The 25,448-nt window shown below is 38.6% G+C and overlaps 1 protein-coding gene across 1 annotated transcript in view; it reads right to left on the reverse strand.

Annotated features, from left to right (window-relative positions):
* Positions 1–24,121, reverse strand: part of Lar (tyrosine-protein phosphatase Lar) — a 321,875-nt gene extending 297,754 nt beyond the window's left edge. The window contains 2 exon segments of the mRNA XM_018454021.1: positions 22,662–22,773; positions 23,947–24,121. The gene's annotated coding sequence lies outside the window, so the exon portion shown is untranslated.
* Between the last annotated feature and the right edge of the window lie 1,327 nt (positions 24,122–25,448).

Genomic DNA, 25,448 nt, shown 5'->3' on the forward strand with positions numbered 1-25,448 from the left:
TATAGTACAATAATAAATCTGAGCGTATTGTCGATAAATTGTAAATAAATAAACATAAAACCAAATGGAATGCAATAATTGCAACTATGAGTGTATATTATATTTTTCTTGTGTAGAAATTAGGATCGCGCAAATTATTTCAATATAGAGCGAAAGTTCGTGAGATGCTTTAAAATAGTCAAGAGGTCATTTAATTGATTATGAATTGAAGAAAATTCTAGTTAAAAGTAAACGAATCAATCAATTGTAATTATATCGATTAAAATTAGTTAATTGAACTGATTTTACCTCAAATAAAATTATAATAGATTTAATTATAAAATTCTGAATTGTTTGCTTTTCTATTAGAATTTTAATTAATGTAACCAGACTCTTTTTCTAGTGTACGTTTCTTCTGTCAAATCATCGAAAAATAGACAACAAATTAAAGGAAAAAAGTCGTGCTTTTGGAAATTAGTCGCGAATAAATATCATTGCGACATAAAATAAATATTCTGAAGAAATCAGGGCAGAAATCTACCCGATAGCGCGAAAGAAATTCCGTAAAAGATAATAGATTGTGAACCGCGGCGGAAATAATTCAATACCACGAAAGTCTAGTCAACCCAAAAAAAATTGCAGGATCAATCCGACAAAATTACGAAATGATGAAAAAAAGCATTTCTCGCGGAAAAGAAGCTAAAATGCAGAGGATAGAGTGCAAACGAATGGAAGACGATCTTCGGTACGAAATACAAAACTCCGGATGGCGAAATGACTTCGTTTTCAAAAACTCTGCGGTGCACGCTCGAGAAATAGGAGAAATCCCATTGTCCGAAGAAACTCCGCACGGTATGCGCGCACTCGCGCGGAAAAGCGAACGTCCATGCCACGTTGATTCTATCAGGCTATCGATTCGGCGATCCGTCCATAAATTACACGGTGCTGCGTTTGGGAGAAACGTCGAAGCGTCGGGGTAGGAAAGAGTGCGATAACGCAGGTGGAGTGCAAGAAAAAAAGAATTGCCTCATTCGTTACGAGAAACTATAAAATTTGTTGTCGCGATCCTGGAATGAGCACGAAAATTGCGTGCAGTTGCGTGCTTGATTACCACGTCGTAGTACGGTCTTGTTACTGGCAAAATATATCCAGTTGAATATGTGGTTGAGGATGTTAGTGCATATTACACATCCTCATTGTCACTGCCGTCGTCGTCTTCATTGGTATATTACGGTATTCCGCCAGTTGTATGCGCGAGGTGTTTATATCTAACTGACGGCACGTGTTTACATTTAATCATGTTTTACGACGAACGCGAGAATCCATTGAGTTTTCAGGATAAACGGTAGGAACGTGCTGACGTAAGAGAAGCCTACTTCCACCGTGAACGAATGTCTCCCTTCGAGATAGGAAAATTCTCTTTAGATCACTTCTCTCACGTACATAAGCACGTTGAAATTTTCCGAAGCCGCAGCGCAACGCCTGATAATGAGACATGTCATACGTAAATAACAGGGTAACGCCGTGCCATGAGAGACTAACCGGATGTACACATACACACACACACACACACACACACACACACACACACACATATATATATATATATACAGGTGCACGAAAGATCGGTACATACACATAGACAAGTGAGTGTTCTGAGAACATTCGGTCGCTCTCGCCCTACGTCCTTCCGCCCCATGTTGGTGCTATATGGCGCAAACCCCTCTTGTTCATGTTATCTGACGGTGCATCGTGCGGGTTAGCAAATGTCTCCAGACGTGACAGCACGTAGGTAGTCTCCCGAGCGAAGCATCAAATCCAATGGCAGGATGCTTCGCATTCGCCTGTTAGGAACGGTTAACGAGACTTAGCTCTCAGTGTTGATAACTACCTTGTGTTTACCAACCGTACAATGCAACGTCAAGTGCCCGTGAACATACAGAGAGGACGGTGGCGACGAGGTCTCGCGGACAGATACCGTATCTGCATGAACTGACGAATTTATTAAGGAGAAGTCTTTGGAGAAACCATCTATTGAATTAAAGGGGATGATTAAGATGTGCATGAAGGTATTTCGTTTTCCTGTGTAAGAACGCATAATATATTAGACAGAATAGGTTTCTTTAAATTATTCAATCGTTGTTCATACTTTACATAAATTTTTATAGATATTGCGAAACTCTTCATCGGTTTTTTTATGCCTCAAAGAAAAACCGAGTTTACGTACTAATTTCCGTTCGTATGCTTTTACCGCGTCATTTGCATTCCACGAGAGTGGAATCACCCTCTTCAGAATGCAAATACTGATTGCTATTGATTCGTTTGCATATGCGGAAATATGTGCGCGAGAGCATGCACGCGCGGAACACATGCAGTCCCGTGAAATCTTAGGATATTTTCCACAATACGCACTATGCCACTACCTCGGTTATCATTTATGATATTCGTTACGCGAGGTTAATGTTGGCTACGTGGCGATTCAACCAAGCAATGCGGATGTATATGTGTTTATACCTGTAAACCGGCTAATGTTATACACCTATGTAAACTGCACCGGTTGCGCCGTCTGCAAGACAAATATCCACGTGGCTCTGACTAGGTATCTCTGGTATTCCCGACCATATATCGCGGGTGCTAATTTTATACGCAGTTCGGTAAATTTGGGAATCTCTCTGTACAGTCTCGCAGACTTGGCACCAAGAGCCTGCGGTGTTATATTCTTTACTGAATTTCTAGAATGGAATAATTATACTGAAAGGCTACTAATAACCAAAAACACGGTACTAAGTATACCTACTCGTTATTATTCTCCGGTACGAACAAAACGGCTGCTCGTTCTTCCGTATACCGGGTTAACTTTGCAGAGGATTTAATCCGCGGTATACCTACATACGTGCACGCTGATTTGGTTGATCCCGGTCCGTCAGTCATGTTAAATCCTACCTAGACTTTGTGAGGCAGCGCAAACGGAAAACGTAGGGCCGAGGAATGGCGGAGAACGGGATAGTGGATGGGTGGAGGAACGAACGATGCAGGAAGGGTGCGACGGTGCGGAACATCGAGAAGAAAGAGAGATAACGTCTCGGCTGTTTAATAAACCCGCCTTGTGAAAATATAAATTTTAATTAAGCTCCTAAGACGAATGTATCTTGCAAAGTAGCGCGCGTGCGACAAGTCGGAGGATGCTCGTTCAGATTCGAGACCGTGATTCCGGCATTTCGGAGCTGCGAGTCACGCAACATCGAGTCGACGTGCACGGGGGGAAATAATTTCTATATAAAAAAAAAGGGAAAGGAAGAAAAATTCTCGGAATATCACGTGGATGCGACTATAAAAATAGAACGAACTATTTTTATGGTGATTGAAATAACCGTAGGTCCCTATCGTGTCGCCGACGGTATCGAGAAATACTTTCTTCGCGGTTATGCGCACGAACAATAGCCACGAGAGGCGGAAAAAGGACGAGGAGTTGCAAGACGGAGAGGAGACAGCGTGTAAGAAAGAGTACAGGGATGATAGCGGGCAAGTGGGTAACCCCGAAGGGTCGGGGGAATATCTCTCTGAAATAGATATTCTTTCTCCACTCACATCCTCGCCGGAACGGTCGAGCATGGGGATCAGGTTAAATCTATTGTATAAAAACCTAAACTCCTTCGTGAGTTTCAGCGTCGAGTCCGAAGAAGCAGCACTCTCTCTTCATCTCTCTCTTCCTCCTTCACTCCCTTTCTCTTCCGTTTTCCTCTTGGCTCCTCCTCGCGTCCCTCGCTCATCTTTTATCGACCCTGTCAGCGGGAATATTAGTTTCATTTGCAAGACTCACGACCTTTACCGCTCGAGACTCGCGCTCCATTTTTCTTTTTCCCGCTACTTCTTTCCATACATAAGTAATGACAGACTCTGATCTCGGAGAGTCCCAATGTTACGCGCATATCAGTAACTAGGTCAGATCCGGTAGTTTTAATTAACGGCGGAAATGGCGCTAATAGCGAACGTATCCTTTGTACATATCGCGGAAAAATCGTCTTCTTTGTAGATTTTCCATGGTATAACAGTATCATCATCACCATCTCCACCATCACCGTCGGATATATGAAACTCGAGCTCAAAGAATAGCGGAGTAGCTACCGGCTCGTTTGGCCGAACCGCTGTTTAAACGGTTACCGTTGGGTAATCGTTTAACCCCGCCAAATCCTATTGCGCTTAAATGCAGTTCGCGCGCTCGCGTTCACGAACTTGTGCTACCTTCACTTCAGCATCAAGCAAATGGGAGGAAGAGAGAAAAAGAGAGAGACAACTCTAAGCGCGATAGAGAGAACGGATCGAACTCGCGCGCACGGCGCGGCTCGTCCGGGTCGAGAAGGTACGGGAGAGTTTATTGAAGTATCGCTAATCCCACGGGGATGATCCGCTAGGGTAGCTTGGCAGCTGGGCTCTGGCACATCCTAAAGCGCAAACTGATGGCACACCGTGTGACGCCATGATTTACTTGGTCGAGTCTCGAACCCACAATCTGTAAGGCTTAGCAAGTCCGCGTGCGCCGTCGTTATAACTATCGCCGTCGGGCACCGTCGAGCTCGCGATATTAAAACCCATCCGTTTCCCTCGGGCTTCGTTTCCGTCGCTTCCTCCTATTACGGTTTTCCTTTTTCCTCCAGTTCTTCGTATTCTTTTTTTTCTTTCCCATCGAATTGCGTTGAATTCTAGATGAGACATGTACGAGCCGAACTTGATACCGCCTCCTTCCTCTTCTTTCTTGAAATTCCATCGAACTCTCTCCAATAGAGCCACAATTTTTTCACATTAGCGTTTCGATTGATTCTTTTTGCAATTTTTCTCCGCACAAAATCTTTTTTGCTCTCGAACGAGGTGCATACATCCGATCAGCAAAGATGAACGTTAATATTCGCGATAAAACAGGATATAGAGGGAGACAGAAAGAAAATGAGAGAGAGATTAGATTAGATTAATGAGAGAGAGAAAGAGAGAGAAAAACAGAGACAGTAGGACTTATCAAGAAGAAAAAGGCACAAAACGTATAATTACATTTATAATTTTTTTCTAATATATATTAATTCATTTCTGCACATTAATTGCCGTGACTGATATTTGTCGTTTACTTGTTACTGATTTTAAAATTTGCGAGTTTTATATTGTTTGAAAGAGAGAGAGAGAGAGAGAGAGAGAGAGAGAGAGAAAGAGATTGGGGTGAGGGACGAGTAAATATTCATTTTTCTCCACGATCTAAACCTATACGTAAGAATAGCGACTATACTTTGAGAAAGGAGATCAGGCTGTTCTATTCGAAATGAGATCTTTTCATGAGTTAAGGGTAGTTCCCACTGCGTTCGTTGATGCCACGCTCGTCACCACGGTTCTCTACGTGTTGCCCCACAATTTCCAACGCCGCTCACGTATTTTGGTGATGACGTCACGCGTGAAGAGAGCAAAATATAAAGCCGCACGAGGACCCTACGGTACCGGAGCCAGGTGTATTTGCGGGTAAGGAGGGTGGGCTGGCGGTCAGATAGAGTATGGAAATGTATAGTTACAGGATGCCGCGCGAGTCTACTTACAATGCCGTAAAACAGTTCCCCGGTGTATTGTTATCCTATAGACTGCGGAACGAAAGGAATGTAAGTATTTACTCGCACCACTGACTGCCACGTCGAACCAACATTCCACGTACGACCATACAGCGCGCACGTGTTTTCAAAACTATTGGCATTTATATACAGATCGTGTCAATTAAGTATCGGTAGATTTTTCAATACAAATCGATGAAATAGTTCCATCATGACCTTGTGTCACGCGACACGCTCAGTCAAATTGTGCAAAAAAAAGGAACACAAAAAACAAACAAAACAAAACAAAACAGGAGAAAGGAAATTGAAGCGTCAAAAAATTCATCGTCGGCCGTAAAAAAAAATTACCAGATATTTTTTGTCTGCGCTCCTGTGGCAGGAATCCCGTGGAAAACCGCGGCGCAGCGCGTGCGAGTTAAAACGAAATAAATGACAACCGAGTCAAGAATGGAAGTAGAAATGCTCTTCGATAAAGGCAAGTCAAAAAAGGTGAGAAAATGAGGATTAAAGACAGTTAGAGGAGAACAGAGGACAAATACAATGGAAGTGTGTTCTCCATCCTATTCTCCGCCATGACCTCTTAACTCCCCTGATGGAAACGGCTCGAGATGAAGTTCCATCACGAATACTCACATCATAATCGATGATCGATGAAGTCGAAGGAGACAGGAGTTCAACGATAAAGGCGGGTACTTTTTAATATCTAAGCCAGCCACGTAACTTTGGAAGGAAAAATTATTGGAAGATCGTTTTGCAGCACTTCACCAACATTACCTTCTAAAAATGTCACGGCATCGATCTCTACGATGTCCCAAGTTCCCCAAGACTTTCTTTACACACGAACAAAAATTTCGGAATAAATTTCTTTTTAACATAAATATCTAAGCGAAAACGATTTTTAAATTGCAAATGTATAAAAATTTAAAAATGATTATAACTTACATTTGAGAGGTCATAAATATAAGAATCTCATTTCTCATTTAACTGCGGATTAAATAGATTTTTTACTTAAAAAGGTTTTAATCTTTGAATTAGTAGCAATAATATTTAAAAGTTGAGATGTTAAAAAGTCATGAATAAAACTGACATCCAATCAAAATTCGAGGAGAAAGATTGACTTCAAATATATATTAATCAAAGAGCTCGTAGAGATGAAAGGAAGTGCAAAGAGAACTCGTCGGCGCGTTTCTCGTATACCGTAAATGAAATCAAAGGACAAACACGCCGCTACGTTTTCGGTCTGCGAGCCATTAAAGTTCGTCATTAATGCAATCGCTGCGTTAGAACCGTAATCAATCCGGGACGAAATAGGAGGTTACAAGTACGATCTGCCAAGGAATGGGACGCACGTACGGTTGAGTTAATGCAGTTAGAAAGTTTCAGTGTAGCGGAGAGTTCTCCTGTATCTTAAACATTAGTTGGAAAGCGCTCCATAACGGCACATATCGGCTGCACGCTGTAATAACAACGAGCACGACGACAAATCCGTGAGGTGTTAAGCCGCAAGGGAGAAAAAGTTTGCCGACGCGCTTTACAAAGTACGACGAAACTTTGCTTTACCCGTTAACGCGCGTAACGCCGCTAATGCCGAGGCACTGTACGAGACAGTTATCAGACCCATAACGTTTATTGGTTCGTTAAGCGTCCCGAGAATTGTTTAGGAAGCAATAAAACTTACTGATCCAATAATCGCGACTCCCGGGACGGGGACAACTGAATGAGACGGCTAATAGTATTGTATGGAAGCGTTAAGACGAACTTCAGAGACAAATATTAGGTGCTTACTTGTAAATCTCCTCGACGAAGTCGATAGAGGCACTCTATGCAAGTACGTCGTGAATAAATTGGCGTACTCGGAGAAAGTGCATCTTTTCATAAAACTTAACGAAAATAAATACATTTCAGTTTCAAATCATGTCATACAAGGAACGATTTTGTTGAAATATGTAAAAATTTGATTAGATACAGATCTAAAAATAATTTTGTCGAATCATCAAAATAATTATGTAAGAATTTCTAGTATGATGAACAATGTTGTAAAAAGTTTTGACATTCTAGTAACCAGTTTGAACATTCTCATAATATTTTGATGGCCCAACAAAACCATTTTCAGATCTGTATCTAAATTTTTAAATATTTCAGCAAAATCATTCCATATAGATGCGATTTATACAGCAAATTTTTTCAAACTCGCTTTTAAATTAAAAATTGTTTTACGAATGGTGTACAATATAGATATACTACTAGAATATCAGAAAAATAGTGCCATTAAATATGAATATCTCAAATCTACTTTTGTCAATAGCGTATTATTCAAATTTTTGCAACACAATACAATTTTCCAACGCAACGGATTTATAAATTGAAAATCAAATAGACGTCAGGCAAAAGCTCTGATGACCGTAGAAAGTGTCCAATTATATTTCTTCGTATGCGTGATGTTTGATGTCAAACCGATGTTACGTGTCCGTTGGTTTCATGCGACGGTACCCCGACTTGTGTGATTAACAGCTCTAAAATATGACGGTAACCTGTTATTAGTAAGCCATAACGTTACCATAAAATATCCCTACGGGGATCGGTGGGCGCGAGTTAACCCCCCTCATGTAGTTGACGGTTTGGCTGCATACAACGACCCCGCATACAGAGTGTTATCATGGCCAAATCTAGGCAGGCCAACGACACGTGGTTAAATTATTAGGGTCCCGTATAATTGGCCGACGGCTTGCGGTTTAGTTCAACACGGACCATCGCGTAGTTTGGTTTGGCGAGGAATACCTTCATGTTCCAAGGAAAGGAAAGGGGCTGGTGGCTGAGTAACTCCACCGTTTTGATCCAAGGATTTCGCTTGCGCTTCACCAGGACGTGAAAGGGTGAGGGATTAAAGTTGTCAAAAGTCGCGTCTGAGTTTGTCGAAGGAGGGTGAAGCTCTCGTGTTGATCGATAGACGGTTACGCCCGATAGCACTTCCATCGACATAACGACTAGAGTAGCGAACAAATATGCGGACAAAAAATCGAGCATGATAAAAATGAAGAGAAAGCGATCGAGAAGCTTCATTGTTTATTTTCGTCATCGTTATTTATCAGAGAAAATTTGTACATATTAAATTCTCGCTTTAGACATAACAAAAAATTTACGGATCCAAATAGTATCATATATTAAACGTTAAATATTGATGATTCTCATCTCATATTTGCATTAAACGCCACATTTACATTATTCGAATAAAATCCGGAATCATTTTTCGCGAATTTTTATTAAAACGTGAAACAAATATGTTCCATTCGGCATGTTCGCAATGGCGATTTGCCATTTATAACGGAAACAACGTCATCATAATTTTTAGCAGTTAAAAATAGAAATATAGTAAAATACAGTAGAATGGCGAATACAGAATTCTTTTTCCATCACGTATCGAAAACCAAATACTTTTTCGATATTAACTGGTTTTTTGTTATGTTAATTAATTATCAAATAATTGGTAATTAATTCCATCGAGGTAAACGACTCCAAGTTGCTATTCTCGATCACGCAGGCAAGAAAAAAAATCTCCTCGTAAACTTTGAAAGCTGAAACTTACGGAAGGCAATTACGTGCAAATCAATCCCGATATATTTTTAAATATTGAACTTCTAAATATAATTACAATTTAATTAATTATAACCTGTCACGATTGTGTACGGTATTTCGTTTCTACTCTGTTCATTTGCGCACGGAGAGAATTTTCTTTTAAAATTTACCCTGAAAATATGGTAGTTGTGGTACAATACAATATTTTAAAGATTTTTACCATGCACTAAATTGATCAAACTTATTTTATACTTCATTGTAGTTTTATTAATGAATGAGAGAGATTTACATTAAAATTCTTCGAAATACAATATTGTCCCACGACTGTCATATTTTCAGGATATTCTAAGAAAAAATTCTCTCCGTGCGGAAGTAAGTTAAAATCATCTTCCCCGAATGTCAAATCAGACTTAACTAAAAATAAACAATACAATTTGCAAATGTGTTTATATAATAGAGACGTAACACTCGTAACTCCCATATGCATTCCCCATTCCAACATTTGTTCCCAGGTCTCCATTAAACCGTGCGGCAACCACGCTCTTTTCCAACGATTCCCCCGTAGCAGAACTTGTTTTCTCTCGTTTTTCATGCGAGTCTGTCGGTCTCCGCATTCAACCCCTGTCCCACGTGCCAAACGCGCGTAAAAGAGTGTAATCCGTTTCATTGGCGTATAAAGGCTTCTGAAGAAAGAGAGAGAGAGAGAGAAAAGATGAGAGACAGAAAGTTCCGCAAAGAAAGGGGGCGAGAGAAAACCGAAGAGAGAAAGCGCGTCATGTCGGATCGGTCGCCGTTTATTAAGCGTTATTAAGCGGAACGCAGCCCGACAGACATGGCGGATCTTTATTTTATATACGCGCCGCGAATACAGCTCCCGGGATTATCCCGGGCGCGAAGCTGACTGACGTGAAATTCGAAAGAAAAGCCTTTAATCCACGACTAGTCTCCGACCGCGTACCAACCTGCGAGCTTCGAGGTTTTCCGCTGCGCTTTGCGATTGGCGGCCAATCAACACCCGCCTTCGACGCGGCTTCGCTCTCCTTCCGACAGGCGCTTTATCGCTGAATCGACCGCGAGAAATATCTCGGGAGAAACCGCGCGATAGAACGTCGGATAGACCTCGTGGGTGTTTTTGAAGAATTTCAGTCGAGCTTCTTTCCCCGTGAAAATTTCCTTTGACATAATTGTGAAAAAATTGGATATTAATTGATGTACAAAATTTAAATTTAAAAATTAAATTAAATTTAAGTAAAATATAATAAAATTTATTAAGTCACAAAACTCTATATAAATTTCACGACAGAAAGTAAATAACAAGATTTAAATTGACCGCAATGCCTTCCATTTACAGATTATGTTTTTCCATTTAGAATCTTTTTTTCTTAACAGGAATATCAGCAGTCTGTAGTAGTTAAGTCATAAGTAATAATAAAAAAGAGCTTTGAAATAAAAATTACTTTGAAATAAAAATAAGCTTCAGAATAACAATAGGTATTTTAAACCCTTGAATGATCAATATTATCGTATAATTATTTTATACTGATGATTATTTAATACTAATGATTCCTTTAAACAATTTAAAACAGTCTAGAGTTTCAATATAGATTCCAGATGATCAATGATACTGTGCAGTAATATCAGTTTTATTCTTATTAAATTTAATACGACTTTGCTTGGATTATAATTTGAGGATTGATAAAATTGTTAAAATCGAAACTTAATATTTGCAATAAATACTTTTCCATTACAGCTAAAAAATACCTTTAATTGATTCCGATTGATTTAATAAATGTAACGAAAGATATAAAAATAAATAAATTTCTTCAATGAAATCATTATTCGTAATTGTCCAATCAAAATTCTTTCTCAAAGATGTTAGCAATTGCTGCAAATCGTCGCGCGCGTAATTAGATCTCGTTAACGTGCAGTATCTATATTTAATCACAAAAACAAGCGGACAAAATGAGACTTTATGAGAATCTGGTGCCAGTGTTTTGCCGTTCAAGAAAGGAGGCTCACAGAGGTGCCGCGTTATCGTATCTACGCAAAGGCAATCTTCCTGATTAAATTTCCGAACACTTTGAAGGTACAGTTTAAGGTGAAACCAATATCGGCGTAGACACGCGTACGCTTATATTGCGGGTGTACGTGGCACATAAGGAGCGCACATAACCGGCCGCAGCGTAATTACATATACGTGCGCGAATCCGCTTGGTTATCATCAAGCTTATCAAAATACAACCAAAACCATCTCACGCTGGTGTTCATGAGAACGCGATACGGTTCACTCGCTTCCCGTGATAAATACTTTGTCATTACCTCGTTTATATTGAGCGCATCGATCATCGCTACGCGAAATAAATGCGCCGGAGGTTCGTCCCATGAAACTTTACGCCGTAACAATTTTCTCGTTCCCCTCGACCTTTCGAAAAGAATAAAAAGAACAATAAATAACGATCTAAATAACGAAGTTCTCGTACGATTAATGCGCGCAATAGCGTGCCCGACACATCCCCTTGCCTGTGCGCAGCTACGCGAAAGTTATCGGCATTTAGTTGAAGCAATTTGTTGAGTTAAAATAGTGAGAAAAATGTGCAACGGTTAATCGCATCTAGAGAGGAAATATTTTCATTACTCCGTAAAATACTGCACGAGCCACAATAACGATAGATATTGGCGCCCGCGAACGACGTTGAGAACAATCGCATTCCTTGTTTCGAGATATCTGTGGAATCGTCGGCAGTTTTCACTATGTAATTCCACGTTCCGTTTCAACGTTTTCCGGCAAAGAAACTAGAAAAGCAACCAGCATTCTTTCAGGAAAAATCTCGCCCGGCCACCTTCATTATTCAGAGAGTATATCACGCAAAGGTATTGAGGCATCGAGCGGCTGTAATTGTGGGGATAAAGGGTCAAAAGTAGTCGTCAGCTTCGTCTTAAGTACTCTGTTCTACTCGAGGAGGATATAAACGATTCCCTATCAATGATCTCGAGCACCTGCTCGAGAATCTAAGTACGTAAAAAACTAGCTTTATCTAGATATCTCCCTGAAAACGAGAGGCTACACTCTCTTTTTAAATAAGCTTCGTGTCCTTCTTTGCCTCAAAGAACATTGAAGAAAATTCTATCATAGCTACAATCTGGCTCTTTCTTTCCTATCGCTTCTAGAGATTTAAACAAGTAGATAATCTCACAATGCGTAATACATCGTTTCGCGAAAGCAAGTACATCGATGAAAGTGGACGCTCTTATTCGTGACGATAAAAAAAAGCAAGGCGGTTCTTCGCCAGGCTTTAAGACAACGCAATACATCGTTACGTTTTATGCTGGAAATGGCAATCGTAAATAGCTGAATCTTGTAACAACAAGTATCGCACACGTCTCCCGTAGATACTACGGTTTAAAATTTAATGAAAACCGTTACATATAGTTAAGAGCCATCGTAAGTTCCCGAGAATGGCTCTTTAAATCTTATCCGGATTCGAGTGTACGATTATCGGGAACTGGGAAGGGTACACGAAATGGGTGGAATTGGAGAAAACGTCGTTAATCGTAGAACAAAGCTGCCATTGTCGCGCTAATCAGCAATGGCCACCATGATCGAAAATAAATTCTTTGAGAACGAGTGCGCGCCGCAGCGCGGCTCGGCGCATTCGGGCTGAGCACGAACGCCACTTTTCTTTATTGCACTTTCATACGTGTGCTGGGTACGTTTCAGAGCGTGCCTTGAAATTCAGCGACTAGAAGCTTACCCATCCAGAATACGTATGTAGCTATGGATATATAAATAAAATACAAACACGCGCGCGTTACGTGTTTCAGTAACAATCAGCGTTTAGAAAGATTCGTGCAACACTAATCGCGTTCGGATAAAAACAATGTATACTGTATATGAATTCGAATTTAAAGCCGATTATGTATTTATTAATATTGAAAATTACAAAATTCCATTTAAATCGACGCGATCCACAGCTCTACAAATTTATTTGTAAATAAAATAATATATGAGATTATAAAAGATACGTTGTTAAATTTATTCGGTTATATTACGTTTTCTTTGTTGTCGGAAATTTGTTTCAGATTTTTTTCTATAAGACAAACATAATAAAGTGCGATTTTTCATCGCGATACAATCGTTTCTCGTATCCTAATTCTATAATGGTCGAGATCAATCGGGAATACTATCCTAGGAAAGAGCGTTACGAGAACTGGACTTTCGAACAATCGAATCAATTGATCGTGGGGTTGCCGTGGAAATAAAATCAACCCTACTTTTACGTGTCCGAGTATCCCTCTCTACGTTCCATTACGGCCGAGAGCCGGCAATTTTACGCAGTGAATTAAGGCCGTCCCAAACCAAATTCCATACCAACGCAAGTAACCGGGTTTCGGGAATTTCCCGTGAGGAAAGCGGAGTAGTTCGACGATTCAAATAATTTCAATTGCAACATGCGCTCTGTTTTGTTAGCTCGCGAATGGAAACTAGCGAGTTGTCGACCTGGTCAACTGGTCGCGATTGTAGTCCTTATCGTCGACGATAACAGGACGAATTCTCGCATGTCGATGATTACATGGTTCTACCTGGCTGTTCTACTATGAGCATTGGCACGACATTAATACCATTATATGAGTGGACCCTCGGATTAACCCTTCGCGCGTTCCCTATGCGACTACAACATTTATGAATCGTATGTCGCTTCAACATCCGAATCGCCGTTGACATTTAGTTGCTCGTTTATCGATCCGTCAGTAGCGTCCATTTCATGAGCATAATCGTTTAACAGTTTGTTACGGAAAAGTGACTCTTTTATCATTACAAGATTTCAAAGGAATAATCTCGCTTTGTTACTTGATGAAGTCAGATTTTTTCAAAGGAGATTTTTTTCTCATAATTAGGTTTTTTTATTATAATAGATTTTTTCTCTCTCGAGTTGGATTTCCTACTACTTCAGAGCAGTTTTGAATTTCTAGTAATAATGGAAACTAAAACGATAAAATAGTTCAACAGAATTTCTTTTAAAATGATGCACTTATATGCAAGATCATGTATTACATTAATCTCGAGTATTACGATATCGTAAAACCATCATTTACTTGTCTCTCCTTAATTCTTCCTTTTGTTTCATTTTAAAGCGATACCAGATAAATATCTAGATCTAGGTAATATACGACTAGAAAACATAGACCAAAAGTATCAACGGATGAGGAAGGATGATAAATCGATAATTCAGATACCTCACGAGCATACGTAAAAAAAGTTTACTTTCCACGTACTAATCTTTAATCTTCGCAAGCAACGTCTTTACACAAATTAAAATCAATTATAAGAATTCTATGCCGTAACTTATACAGTCTATAAACATAATTAAAATTTGCATGAACAAAATATTAAACTGAGATTATTTTTAGATTTTCGGACTTCAAATCTTTCGCCAGTATACGACACGAGTCAATAAAACATATCGATGATAGACTTTTTATTCACTCTATATTTTATTTTACCCTAAAAAGGTTTCTTTGAATTATAGTATTCCTATTTATTTGACTAAAATTTGTTTTATTGAAACAACATATACTTGTACGAAATATTATTTGTTTGAATAAAAATTTTGTTGTTTCATTCAAGAAACATCTATTGTTTGACAGAAATAACATTATTATTTGAAGTAATATCTTTCAATCAAATAAATTATTTGGTTACAATGAATACAAACAATGAAACAAATTATTTATTTGATAATGGCAAAATATGTTGATAGAGATTATGGTAGAGGTTATGATAGAGGTCCATGCAAATAATAATTGCCTTCTTAGAACAACCATTATATTTTTTGGCCGAAATTATAAAAACAATGGCTTATACGTCTAATAACAGAATTAAACGAATAGTACTATATGCTATACTAATTATGTTTGTGCAGTACAATTTGATCACGCGAATGTGCCGAAGATAGACATTATCTGTTCAAACAAATAATGTATTTAAGACAAAGATATACATTGTTTCAAATTCAAACAATCGCACTTATTGATTTAAAAATTGGTTTGTTTGGACCATTCCAAATAACAAATTTATTTGGATACAATAAAATTTATTAAATCCAAAGAAATCATTTTCTCTGTGTACACGGAAAGGTACACAGTTTAACTGAAGTATCTACAAATTTAGGTAGATCTCTAGGTCTGAAAATAATTTTATTGGACCATAAAAATAATTATGTAGGACACTCAAATTGGCTCAAACATGCTAGAATATCAAAACTTTTTATAGCATTGCTCATATCTAACGTTTCCGCGTATTTATTTTGGTCCAACAAAATTACTTTCAGAGGTCTATAGTTAAATTTTTAAATACTTCAATGAAAAAAATCGTTCTTTTCGTGTATAACATAATTTCTTCAAATATTTCTTTAGAAGTCAAAGTTAATTTTTAATGGAACAGAAATAAAAATAAATGGAATGCTGTGCACATCACGATAGCTATGACTTTCGTGCATTTATCACGCATCGTATATGTCCGTACGAAACACGCGCGAGCACAGCACGACATAAATTAGATTGTACTTTCACACGAGGGAATACGATAGAGTACGCGTGTCTCGCATTCGCATTGCACATCCACGAGAAACTCCTGCGTTAAAGCATATCACCCCGATCATTACGTGGCAGATGCCTATTGAATTGGTAGGATACTACAACGTTTCATCAATATTTACCATCTCAACCAATGTTCGCGGATACGTTTAAACTTCAGTAAAATCGAGCCAAGACTTTTATTTCGCAATGAAACGCTGGATCAAGAATAATAATAAGTTGTGCCACATCGGTTTTTTCCGCGCGTTCGATTGGCTCGAATTAAAATTGCTGACCTGCTCCAGTCGAAAAACTACTAACTAGACAGCGGTGAAATATCGATGCTAAAAGTAAAACTCTGGCTTTGGCTTCGTGTTCAAGTAGACTCGCACACTCTACAAATTTCAATTAGCGTTTGAAGTTAACTTTCCTGTTTAAAGAATGGAGCACCAGCGAATGTGTGGTTTCTCTACCGAGCGCAGTACGCGCAAATGAAAAAAAGTGGCTGTTAAATCGGCGGTAAGACAGATAGAAACATCGCCACTTGCCAAAGTAGCTATCTAGATTCTTTCCACCGTTCTAACTCTATTTACTAGCGCATTATCTAACTGGCAGGCACCGTACCGTAAAAATTAAGGTCACTTTCTTCGTTTTAGCGTAAAAATTTAAGTCGTTTTGTGCTCATTAACAAATTTTAACAAATTTAAAAAATACATCTTTCAGTTTATATGGATAATGCTGATTTAAAAAAAAAATCGTAATATATGTACATCTGCAAGTATTTCAATATTATCCATGGATGATAGAATAGTCTCTATTTTCGCACGACATAATCTCATATTATATATATGATGTATGATGTGCGTTCATATAAATGTTCCATGCTATAAAGGTCTGCACACGCATATACATATACATATATATACTAAGCAGTAAATTCATCACATTAACAGAGTCTAAATAATTATTACTTCTATTGAGGCTAATTTTCATTAATCATACGCTTTATGTAGTATTTACAGTTAAATTCAACTTCTACTCCAGAAATTAATAAACAAAACTGCAGGAATATATCTCCAAGTCTTCAAAAACTATTGTGTTCGTTGTTAATAATAAAACTGTTTAAAACATATATTTGTAAAAAGAATATCAAACGTAAAAAATAATATCCAATATTTTTTTACAAGGATACAATAAAAATCCGCAAAACAATTAATGATCGTTATTTATATAAAACAGTATAAATGATTGAAAAGGAAACTAGCTGGCATATTGTAAAATTTAAAAGAACGAAGTAATCTACTAGTTTTATATGATTGGATTTATGTATACACAATGTTAATTGAACGACTTTGTGAAAACTCTACTGTGCGAATGGCGGTCTGTTTTGCTATATCCTTACCGTCACGGCGCTTCTTGGTGGCTTAGCTTTAACACAGCAAATCCCACGATCGCTTGGAGCGGAGTTTAAGCTGGGCTTAAGTCTTAAGTGACAGTAATGAAACCGCGTGTCGGTCGGTTTTGCCAAAATGGCATTTTCTTCCCTTCTAACGCGCAGTCGTTTACATCAGAACAAACAACGCTTCCAATCGCTAAATGAGAGTATAAGACGAGAATGAAAATTATTTGAGCATTAAAATACGGGGAAAAGCCCGTTCGGTGGTAATTTTATTACCCCCTTGGGTTAACAGAAGGGCTAAACGCTTTTACCGCGTCGGACTGCTGTAATTGCAATTTATAGTCGTAATTCGCCAGACTTATGGACGTAGCAAAATACAACAGGGGACACAACGTACCGAAGATTATTCCCGCCGTGTACGAAACGTTTCGATCGATATTAAAACAATCGGATGGCGTGAAGCGGCATTATGGCGCTTGAAAAACGGGCCAACTTTGGCACATGTTTTTTCTCGGCACAGCTACGACCGTGCCGTCTCTCGGGTGTCCTTTAATTAATTAGCACGGGAGCAGCAGGAAGAGGCAGCTGCCAAGCGGCGCACGGGATAGTATACAGGGCGACCGATAGGCGGAACGGGGAAGAGAGAGAGAGAGAGAGAGAGAAGATGAGTTCGTGGAGGGAGACATGCGAATGGGCGAGAGGGTAAAGGTTGGCATTGCTGCTGCAACATTAGCCCCGGGCCGGACTGGTTACACCGACATTCGGCTCGTACGGTTTCGCATGTTTCCAAAGTACCATAGCGCTGAAAGATTCGCAGGTGCAGTTGCTTACTATTACTACCACCATCATAAATACCATTACACTACTATCACCCATTTCCTGCGTCAAACTCCTACCTCACGCATCTCTGCATGCGTTCCGCGCGTTTATTTAGCTACACCCGTGTGTCTGACATTACGTAATTAAATGCATACAGCCTCAAGCTTAAGTACCGGCGTCCTGCTGGTGTATTAATCAATGAAAGAGCTGCGTTCTCGAGAGAGAGAGAGAGAGAGAGAGAGAGAGAGAGAGAGAGAGAGACGAGTGGCATGCATCAAAAATAGTTGGGACGGTTTAAGATCAAACGCGTTCTCGGATTTGCTTCCGCCTCGGTTGCTTCTAATCTCGCCGGCTGTGGAAACAGAGGAGTTCTACAACGCAGCCACCACGAAGATGCGTTTCAGACGAGAATTAGTCATACATAAGAAAGGAAAAACGAAATATTAAAATAATAAAATGGATAAAATCTTAGAGACTGTGAAGCATCATATTTTTACAAAAAAATGATCCGCACATTCGCGGTAACAAAAAAAGATAATAATCGTAAAAAATATAATTTGTTTATATTCCACGTAAGTTTATTTATTTTATTTTTTTTTATTAATGCAAATATTTTAGTTTATCGTGCTGTACATTGAAAACGTTTCGCGAACTAAATAAATCTTTTATTAAGAATGAAGTAACGGTCCAACAAAATCCAGATGTGATCACATTTTCAAATTACTACGAACCACCAACAGACAGTTTAGAGGAACGACCGAGGCAGAGAATTTCGAGTTGGCGAGAAGATAGGATGAAAGATGTACCATGCGGTCCGAGGGAAAACTCGGCACCAACTTCGGCCTGCGCGAACGTGTTGCATAGATGGTCGGGTCTAATGAACGAATGGGGTCTCCGCGTAAAAGAAAACAGGAATAAATAAAAGAGCTCGTCGTCGCTTTTGCGGTCAGTTACTTGCCGCCCGTCGCGATTCCTCTCGCTCTCTCGGTTCAGTTCACCCAGCAACACGGTCGAAGTCCAACGGTGGAGGGAGTTTGCCACCCTACGCTTGAAATTAATCACTTTTTCATTAATGTCGCTCGCGAGTTGGAAAAACTCGTACGCGTTGGAAACTGCCGCATCCCAATATCTTTATTACAGTTTCTTCGAATCCTGTGCAAAGAAGGGTAGAAGCTACAGAAAATTTCTCTTTTTCTAGATATTTCGTGACAGCAGCGTAGAGTATAAGAACTCGAGGAACATCATTAAGTCTCACCAAGAAGAAAATGAAGACCAGAAACGGTCGTTCAACGCGAACTTGACGAAATGATTATCTGATTATCGATACAACGATTGATAAAGAGAACGGTAATGGACTAATTTAATTCGCTAACCGTAAAAAAGCAAGTGATATCTCGACATAAAAGGCTATATGTCACGCGCATTGATGATGAAAGTTCAATGATGCTTATCTCTTTTATACACGCCATGAATGGAGCTACCGAGTCGCATGATCGATTATCGTTGATGGTTTACTACCCTCGTGAGATCTCTTGCCCCTTTGACGCAATATAACACGGAGACCAGATGCTCCCTCGCGTGGCAGGGGAATTCATGATTCATGGTCAATTTAAAAGGATAAGATGTTAATATAAATTCACAGTCAAGGACTAGTTTGCACATTTGTCATAGAGTTTAAATTTCTTTTTATCTACTTTTCTTTTCTTTTCTTCCTCTTCTTCTTGTAGAGAGAATGGAGAAATTATTTGTAAATATAAAGATCGATCAATGTATTATAATGTAAAAACAACATCGTAATTTATAATCTATTTTTTCTCGCGTAATTCACCATTAGATTGTAATGTTATAAGTCGAGCCGCTTAAGTTAGCACGCGTGAATTGCTGCATTAAAAAAGCAGAGGGAAAAACGATATCAGCACTTCGGCGCTACCGGCGATGTGAAAAGAAGCGAACGCAACATATCTGCATAAAAACAGGTGGAAGTCAAACATAATCCAATTACGAGATAATCGCATTGCCTCGAGATTCATACTCGGGCATTCGGGTGAACTATTGAGTGATTAAAAATAATACCCGACGACACACGCACACACTACGCGCGCGCAGTTGGAAGTACACTCGCTTGTACGCAAACATAGAAACCCACCCACGAATCATTCCTCGCTTTACGTGAACTCGTTCTTTTTCTTTTCCTTTCATACATTGCCGGGCTACTGTACTTCAATCGTGTTGCGAGTAATAATTATCCCGTATTATAAAAATGCTTAAAATGTAATTAATCAGTGCAAAAGTACGTGTTTCTCCGTGAACATCTTTCATGATGTATTTTGTCTTCGTAAATTTTTTACTGGTAACAAAACGATAGAGTTTAGAGTATTATATACGTGTAATAAAATAAATACACACAATTACACGATGCTTATTAATTTCCGACTAAATTTAAGAACGCGTATACATTAAACATATTTATAACATATTTGTTTGAACATATTTCTTTTCATTTTTTTTTAAATTCGTAAAGATATATACTAGTTACAATTTTAATTATGTTTCATTTGATTAATTATTGCAAAGTGATAAATTAATTTATCAATAAGCGGACATAACGATTTTCTACAATAATAGCGATTGCTTCTAATGTAGAAAACTGCCATCGTCAAATGGAAACCAGTCGATAACAACCGGGAAAAATTATATTATCGACATACAGAATGGTAAAACAGACAAGCCGATAAATGCAGAAACCTAATCATGGGTAAGAACAGACTGTTTAGAACAGTCGATATGAACACTGCTGCTGCAGTCGGTACAAAGACTTACCTTCATAAGTTACCAAAAAAGATGTTATGCTACGATATGTGTCGGTAATATTTATATTACAAATTTTTTTGTTATTTTACGCACAATAAAACTGTCAAGAATACGTAGTTTTTTCAGTTACAAGAGTAAACTATGGCTATGCGAAAGGGGGTATTATGCAACGAAGTAAAATATTATTTCAAAACACTTAAGGTACGTTCAGGAAGACGCTATTAACGCTATTTGTGTCATCACATTCTGCCTTTTTACGTCTAATAAACAATAAAGATAGGATAATACAAATAGCGTTAATAGCGTCTTCCCGAACGCACCTTTAGTTGCATCGAGAAATATGAGTGAAAAAACAGTAATCATTGGTAAATGTCGATATAAATTGCTATATATAATAATTGTGAGTAACAAATAATTCTAATAAATTTAAAAGTAATATTAAAACTGACGTTTATAAACGTTCATTTGTTCCATAAATGATACATATAGTAATGCTTTTATTATATACCTATATATATACATATACATATGTCATATCGTGGCATAACATAGCTTTTACAATTACCAGCGTCATAATAAAAATGTATCGATAAAATAAATTGAAGCATTTTTTTTTAAAGTTGCTCCAGTTTAATTATCTTTGTTTGTATTTTCCGTTAATGGAAAATGATAAATTTCCATTGGCGTGTTTGTTAAATTATTCCTCTTGGTTATATATAACGATATGTCCATTTTTGTAAATATAAATCAATATGTTTACGCCAAATCAAATTTAGGAAATATCGCAGATCAGCTTTATTGCATAAATTTCAAGATAAATAATAAAGCGACAGGGGAAAATTTTTCCCTATATACTCGTAATAGATAAATCGTACTGCTCGAGAATGCATGAATTTTTTATCATTAAAACATACATATAAATGCATGAATAAAATTGGTGATGAAAAACTATTGATAAAAATAAGCTATTAGAAAAATTAGAAAGAAATGATTTATTATTAACAGTATACTTATTGCAGTCTTATAACGAAAGTATAACATACTGAATTTGTTCTTTAATTAAATATAATAATTAAAAGCAAAAAATATAAAATAATTCATTATATATATGTATATATTAAAATGATAATAAAAATACATGCAAGTATTAAAAAAAATCTATATTTCAAATTTATATATGTATAACATATATTGTATATTTTTATAGTTATAAATATAATATATAAACTTACTTCCCTTCTGGTAATACTTTGATTGTAATGAAAAGTTTTTTAATAAAAATGACAGTGAAAGAAATACGTAAACAAGAACCAAACAAATGTTTACGTAAGCGTCAGAAGAAATGAACGAATCGTTTACGGTAACAAAAATATTACCGATAAGATATACATATGCACAAATTAAGAGTGTGTAGAACAAAGAAGAAAATTCAATAGCTATGGAATGACCTCACATATAAACACTGATAATATTTTATTAGTATTTTTATCAGCTGCAGTTAATTAAAAACATGAATTATATTCTTGCCATGACATTATCTTTAATGATAAAAGAGACTTAAGAATACGCGGATGCGCATGTCCGCTAACTTTATAATATTTCATGAACAATCGTAATGTAAATTTTGAAGATTGACTTAAAGTATCTACTATAATATTATTATAATAAACTATATACATATATATATATTATAGTCTTACTTTGTTAAAAACAAAACTTTAAAGACAATGTCTCTACTTATTAAGAAGATCAAAACTCAATTCTAGAAATAGCTCAATTTCAACATGCTACAATCAAAGTTTGTAATCAAATAAGATCAAAAGGACAATGAACAAATGTCAAGGATCGTTTTTCATTGCATATATGTGTGGTCAGCGAAATAATAAACGAAAGATAAATGAAGAACGTAACGATAATAAACATACGTGCTACGTCGGTCGCTACTGCACGGAAACTTCGTACATCCCTCCACGGGATGCCACTGTCGGTACGCACCTGTGTCGCTTTTCAGAGACTCGGAACGTGGCTAGGTCCGCCCTGAAAGCAAACATCACGGAGACACGTTAATTTCAGCAGAAAAATCAATACGTTCCTCCGTGTCTCGAGGAATACTTCGCATCCTACTGTTAACCACGTGTATCTAATACGCTTAAAAATACCGATGATTGGCGACGTATTCGGAGCTACGCCGTGACGATCCAAGACAATTTCAAGACGCGGAGGACAAAGAATCCATTTGCCGGCGCGATAACGACAATGTGGGGGGGAGGGAGGAGGACAAAAACGTGCGAACCGAGGAACAATCGTGCGATATTCGATCTCGCGCTTATTCCACACTTCCGACCGGCTGTCACAACACGCGAAATACTCGTGGACGGGCGGGTTGCCATGGCGACGTTCGTTTATTCGCCGGCGCCGGCGAAGTGTCCGAATACAGTTTACATAAATATATACATATTTCATTATTCTCGATAACAAATAGAATTAATTTATATATTTCAATCTTTTCTACCATATTGATTTTGTATAACTTGCTTATGAGTTGAATAAATATAAATGCGGATTTAATTTGCCTAACAAATTTCAGTGGCAATTCTATATATCGCGCTTTTATTTGTTTGTTTATATTCACGATTAATATACATTAAATATTTTTAATGTAAATTTAATAATTAATACTTCTCTGCCTGTAAATTTAACACACAACGCACACTTTTACGTAGACTAGGAAATTGTCGTCTGCTCGTTGAAAGAAACCAATGCGCGACGCGTCAATGATTGCGCACGCAAGTGTCATTGGCTTCCGAGGAATCGGTAAACAATCCCTCGATTGTTTACCGGCGCAGCCTCGTGGCAGGATGTCGGAGGAACGCTGTTAATTCGCGGAATTTTTTCGGATCGACGAGACGAGTAAATGCATGCCGACGAGGAGGTCGACCGTGTATAATCGAAATGGGAGGAGGGCAGAGTAGAAAAATTGTACGAGACATGGAAAGGAGGTTATAGAACGAGTGACGGATCTCGGGACGAGCACGCGATCGCACCCGCGAACAGTCGCCACTCGTTGTTTGGTATCACGTGCTCGCCCCGTAGGATCGATCCCCGCGACTCGCACGAAACTCGTCAACAAACCATCGGGACGAGACGACAGTGCGAGACGTTCGCAGCCTGCTCGAACAGCGTAACGAGAATACGGAGGAAAACACTCACCGCGTTCTATGCGTTCAACGACGATCTTACGGCGGTCTTCGCGCGCCGTAGTTACATCATAGCACACGCACGCACACACTATATCTATGTTCTAGGCGCTGATATTAGAAAAACTCGTGTAAAATGTATAAAAAAGGCGACAGTTAGGAAGCTGCCAAGAGAATTGCCATGGCGATGCCAATACTAGGGCGGCCATATTGTGCAACGCCGCGGTCGCTGCTGCCATCTGGCCGGCGGATCGAGGAAACTTCTTCTCGACGAGCGAAACTTGGAGCGAAATTCCCGCCAGATTGCGAATTTAGTACGATATTTTTAATTAATAAATTGCCGATGTCGCGTCAATTGCGTTTTGAAAATCATCGGATATTTTTTTTCTGACTAAATTAGAAAAATTGTAAAGTATTACAGCGGTCGGTACGTCGGTAACTCAACGTCGCATCGCGTTTCGTAAAGCTGCTCAAAGGTGGCACCACGGATGTCTTTAATCCGCCTGCGATCCACCTCACATTGCTAGGGGCGATTTTTATTTTACGCGAATGTACGCAAGCTCCTTTTATCTCGGCAAGTTCGACCGACTGGAATAAAAATTTTTGCGCGATAAAAGTTTTCGTAGTAAAAGCCGTTTCTTTTGACTTTAAACATAATGCACGCGTATAAAATAATAGAATGAAGTAAACCGCCGTATGCGTGCGGTTATTGTAGCGGCTGAAACAAACGGCTATTCATGCTGCGTCCTCGATTGTAGTTCCATCATCGTTCCGTTAATTATCTCGTAGAACGAACTGACTAGGAATATATATGTATAAGCTAAAGAGTATTTTTAATTTTCTTGCGTCGAGCAGCAATTTTTCAACAATAGAGAGAGAGAGAGGGGGGGGGGAGAAAAAGAGAATCAGGATATTATTAACAGGGAGACCTGAGAATGTTTGGTCAGTTTTCTCGCAGCGCGAAGAGATTTTCCAAAGGGTGGAATTTGCGCGCTTTAAAGTTAAAGCTCTCACAAAGTATTCACCAGCGACATGAAGAGAAAGAGACAAAGAGAGAAAAAGAAAGAGAGAGAGGAGGAAAACAACTAGGAAAAGACTCGCGTGTCTAACTCCGTGACACGCGTCGGGTGTCGCGTGCAACAAATTGTGAGCATCCAGGACGGTAGGGACGCGTTTCACGCTAGGAACTTTGCGTTCGTAACAGGGGGTATGACGAGAAGACCGAGAAGGAAGAGAAGGGGAGGAGGCAGAGGAAGCAGGGAAGACCATCGCGTTAAGAGTCGTTACGCGAGTTAGGATATCCGCCGCCATACGAACGCGAGTAACTCCTTTAACGAACTCCCAAACGAAGTTCGGCTTCTTACTCCTCCGATTTCAGAGTTACGAGCTCATCTAATTAATATCAAGGATTCCTCGCTCGGAAGATACTTGAAACACGTGCCTTCGCTTCCACCGACGGCGGATGTCATCCTCTTCCTCTTTTTCCGTCTCCTTTTTTTTTTCTTTCTCTCCCTT

This window comes from Mycetomoellerius zeteki, unplaced genomic scaffold (genome assembly GCF_001594055.1).
Source record: "Mycetomoellerius zeteki isolate Tzet28-1 unplaced genomic scaffold, Tzet1.0 scaffold421, whole genome shotgun sequence".
In the NCBI taxonomy this organism is placed as follows: Eukaryota; Metazoa; Arthropoda; class Insecta; order Hymenoptera; family Formicidae; genus Mycetomoellerius; species Mycetomoellerius zeteki.